Raw genomic sequence first — 5,239 nt, 5'->3', positions numbered from 1 at the left:
TTAAAATTAATGTGTTTCTCTGAAGTGTTTCTCTGGAGAATCTGAGTTAAAGCAGTATGCCCCCTACTTTTACATTTCCTCTGCCTGACTGTTTTTTTCTCTTAAAAGTTTACTTAAACTGCTATATTGTATGAGTCTCTGTAAACTGCTTTAAACCCTTTCTTTTTGGGGAATAAGACAAGAGGTAAAGAAATAACCTGTATATACACTAGTAAAGCTACAGTTGCATGGATATTTCAGCCACTTGCTATTTTTTCTAGTTCTTTTTACTGGGTCTGACCAGAGCCTGCCATTAGAGTTCTTCTGGCCGCTTAGGAAGTGGTCCTTTGGTGTGGCCTCCAGGCTGCAATGCTCACTTTCACCCGTATCCTGAATCACCAACCGCTGTCTTCCTGTGAAGTGTTCCTTTGGTTATTATTCACAATTTCTTAGTCTCTAAGCCCTCTTTGACTTAAACATCCTATATTTGATCCTCTGAGGCTTTGGTACTATAACTGTTGATCCTTGGTAGGTATCTTCTAAATACTCTTAGGTATTCACTGACCCTAGGATACCTAGGAAGATGGGGATCAAGGGTCAAATAAAAACAGAGTCAGGAATATCTTCTTTTAAATTCTCTATTCTTTCTTTTGCAAGAATTCTTCTAAATAGTGTCATCTCCCTGGCTTCATCTTCATCTTCATCAGTTTTTATAAATTTCCATTTGCTTGCCTTTTCAAAATTAGTCAGTGGAAGAAGGCAGTGAGTTACCAGGGAGCAAGAAAATCCCCCATGGGACATGAGATGTTAGATATAGTGTAAAATATAGAAGCATAGAAGTGAGCAAGCTAAATATCTGTGATTTTTAGATCAGTAAACTGGTCCCTTTGACAGGTGATGGGTCTCAAAGTTGAGTGAAGGGTGGGAAATCTGGGATGGGCCTTTACTCTGAGTCTTTGCCTATGTGCCGAGTCCTCACAGTGTGTGGTCTTAGGTGAGCCATCTCCCCTGATAGTGAGATCACCAAAGGTAGCCTTTTGGAGTGGTTCAGGAGTCATAAAATTGGTGAGAAAGTTTATAATATGTTTGCTAGTGACGATAACTTCTGTACAAGTACAATGCATTATTATTGTGTCTTGAGGTACTTGATAGCACATATGACTGCTCACGAATGAAACCTAAAAATACCCCAGTATGTGGGATGTAATTTTGTAGGTGTCTGTGACAATAAATGCAGAACCAGAAATAAAACTGGGGGGTATAGGGTGTTGCTTAGCAATACAAATGAAAATGGGATGAAAATAGAGTACTTCAGCGGAGAAAGAGTTGTTTACTAGAAATAAAGACACAATGGGGGCTGATTTCTGAACTTTATCTGCAGTGAGGTGTATGATCTTGGTTTTCTGATGTCTTGGGTTTATCATTGGCACTAGCAAAACCAGAAGAAATCTTTCAACCTTTAATTTACCTTTAGTTTTTTTCTGAGACGTGTGTGTGTGTGTGTGTGTGTGTGTGTGTGTGTGTGTAGATTTTAAGAGATTGTTTCCTTTTTTTTTTTAATGGATGCAGTATCTAGTGAAGAACAGAACCAAAATAAGTAGCACAAATACTAAGATGCAGACTCTCCAGTGATGTGAGTGAACACATAAAGAAAACTGAATAGTTATAAAAATCTTTGTGCTGGTTATATGAAAATGTTAGTTTATTTGTCTCATCATAATTTCACATGGTAAACATTATCCTGCCAGTTTTACGGATGAGGAAGTTAGGGCTGAGAAAAATTGACTTATCAAAGTTACAGACTTAGTGGGGGCAGAACTAGGATTCTGATTTGTTTGTACAAAGCTTTGGCTCTTTTCACTCAACTAAATCACCTCCAGGGGAGTGCATTCTGGGGTGTGGTGACAGATGAGTCTGTGCACTGGGAAAGATTCCTGTAGAAAGTTGTTCTCAAATTAGTTTAAAGGATTTCAGGGAAGAGGGGAGGAGACAAAGTTTTTAGATGAAAATTATATTTAATATTCAATTAAAATTTCTATTGTCATTTAGGTTTTCAAATCAGAATGGCTATTATTAACAAATCAACAAATGACAAGTGCTGGTGAGGATGCAGAGAAAAAGGAACCCTCATGCACTGCTGGTGGGAATGCAGACTGGTGCAGCCACTGTGGAGAACAGTATGGAGTTTCCTCAAAAAACTAAAAATGGAACTCCCATTTGACCCAGTGATCCCATTTCTAGGAATATATCCCAAGAAACTAGAAACACGAATCAGAAAGAATATATGCACCCCTATGTTCATAGTGGCACAATTCACCATAGCTAAGATTTGGAAATAGCCTAAGTGCCCATCAGCAGATGAGTGGATTAAAAAACTGTGGTACATCTACACAATGGAATTCTACGCTGCTGTAAAAAAGAAAGAATTCTTTCCATTTGCAACAGCATGGATTGAACTGGAGAGCATTATGCTAAGAGAAATAAGCCAGTCAGAGAAAGATAAATATCACACAATCTCACTCATTTTTGGAATATAATGAACAACATAAACTGATGAACAAAAACAGATCCAGAGACAGAGAAGCATCGAGCAGACCATCTAACCTCAGAGGGAAGGTAGGGGAGGGTGGGGGGAAGGGGGAGAGATCAACCAAAGGACTTGTATGCATGCATATAAGCCTAACCAATGGACACAGACACCAGGGGGGTGAAGGCATGAGTGGGGGGGGGGTTGGGGGGCAATGGGGCGATAAGGACACATATGTAATACCTTAATCAATAAAGAAAAAAGATTAAAAAAGAAGAAAATGACCAGAAATAGGTAAACCAGTAAAAAAAAAAAAGTTGGCTAAATTATAAGCACCTTAGATGCAATGATCTCATCTTAAAGTTTTCACGGTGTTTATAAAGTGTTCTCCTAGTGGATGCTTGATTTATATTTGTTGCTGTAACTTGAGCTGCCATCCAGGATTTTAGGGAAAGGCTGAATATGAGAGTTTGCAGTGATCAATCTTATAGTCAAGCAATGAGTTTGACATCAAGTGAAAGTGACAGGGATGGCCTTCCATGACCTAGTTTGATTTGATGTGTCAGTGGTAAAAAGGCCCAGTTCAAAAGAGAGAACAAGAGATTCCACTGTGAAAGAGCATCCATTTGACACTGAAGTCAATACCATCCACAGGTCATGAATAAAGTTGGTATCCACTGGAAACTTGCTCAGGACTATAACTCTATGTGATTTAAAGATGGGTTTGTTAGAAAATTTGTTCCGTCATTCAATTTATAAGTGACACCTGAGTGTCAGCCACTACAGCTATAGAAAAAAGACACACACCTCCCTCAACATACATGTTTTATAAACAAGCAGATATTAACAGTGTCAGGTGTTCAGTGCAGTATTGGAAGTTTATAGGACATAAAGTCCGTTCAGATATTTCCAGAAGATCCTTAGTCTTGTTGTTGGGCTGAGAGTCTTTGGGGTTTTGCCATAGATAATTTTTCCTTCTCTTTGGAAAACTGAAACTACTGTTCCTGAAGTGTGGATGACAATGTTCTAAATATTCATGTCAAGAGAAAATGTATATTTGTTACTCTAAGTGAAAGGAGTTAAAGGATGTTGTGTTCTGACATATGTTTAAATGATTATCTCTCTGCTTAGAAATTATGCATACTTGCTATATTAATGCTTCTTAGTACAAAATAGAGGGAAAATACTTCTTAATGCATTGTATGTGAAAATAAATCTTACAATTAGATGTCATCTCTGTAGATAATTTCTACTCAGATAAATAATGAATGCCTATTCCCTTTGCAATAGACTTTAAGTTGAATCCTTAAATGTTGGCCTCATGGAAATTTTTCTTCTTTCTGTTCTTATCAGGTATCCAAAACAGCTTGGACTTTTGAAAAAGGAAGTAAATATTACCAGTACAGAGCTGAGGAATAATTTGGTTAATTGTCACACATTATTTTGGATAGAGAATAAAGGGACTTTGTTTTTATTATTTTAAATATGTTTTTATTGATTTTAGAGAGAGCAGAAGGAGGGAGAGTGAGAGAGAGCAAGAGCGACAGCGAGGGAGAGAGGGAGAGAGGGAGAGAAGGAGAGAGGGAGAGGGGGAAAGAGAGAGAGAAAGAAAAAAAGATCAATGTGAGAGAGAAACATATTGGCTGCCTCCCACATGCACCCCAACCGGGATGGAGCCTGTAACCTAGACATGTGCCCTTACTGGGAATCAGACCAGTGACCTTTCAGTGCATAGGACAATGTTCAACCAACTGAGCCATACTGGCTAGGGTAAGAGAAAAGGGACTTTAGAAAAACTCCTTTGACTCATCTGTCTCATATATATTGGCCAGATTATTGTGACCAACCCATCAGTACTTCATTGGACCACCTTTAGCCTTCAATACTGTGGCGATTCTTCTTGACATTGACTCCACCAGATGTTGAAAGGTGATGCGAGGAATCTGACACCAGGCCTGATGAATAGCACTGTCCAGTTCTGTGAGACTTGATGGTTGTGGAACCAGCTGCCTGGTGGCTCTTTTAACTTCGTCCCACAAATGCTCAATTGGATTGAGATCTGGTGATTGTGGGGGCCACCTAAGCAAGGTAAAGTTTCCCTCATGTTCTTGAAACCACTCCTGCACAATACGAGCACCGTGGCATGGCACATTGTCTTGTTGGAAGAAGCCATGTCCATTGGGATATGGCATCAACATGATAGGATGAACTTGATCAGCAAAGATACTTAGGTATGTTGTGCTATTCTGACGTTGTTCCACACGAATTAAAGGGCCCAAATCGTGCTAGGAAAACATGCCCCAAACCATAACATTGCCCCCACCAGCTTGAAGGGTTGTACTCATGCATGTGGAGTGCATGCTTTCATGCTATTTCCGCAAAATTATCATTCTGCCATCTGCATGATATAACTGGAAACGTGAGTCATCGGATCACATGACTTTTTTCCAATGCTCGATTGTCCAATCCTTGTGTTCCTGTGCGAATTGGAGACATTTTATCTTGGTAACTGTAGACAGCAAAGGTGTTCGAACAGGCCTTCAGCTTCCATATCCCATACAATACAGTATATGGCTAATTTGCCTATAAACCTCAGGTGGTCATAATAATCTGGCCCCCCCCCTCTCTCTTTCTACACACACACACACACACACACACACACACACATATATAAAATCTTACCTAATAATAGAGAAACATGTAAATTGACCGTACCTTTGCTACACCCACCGC

This window comes from Cnephaeus nilssonii (genome assembly GCF_951640355.1).
Source record: "Cnephaeus nilssonii genome assembly, chromosome: 4".
NCBI lineage: Eukaryota > Metazoa > Chordata > Mammalia > Chiroptera > Vespertilionidae > Cnephaeus > Cnephaeus nilssonii.
The sequence above is the reverse complement of the archived record's forward strand: the minus strand, read 5'-3'. Positions refer to the sequence as shown.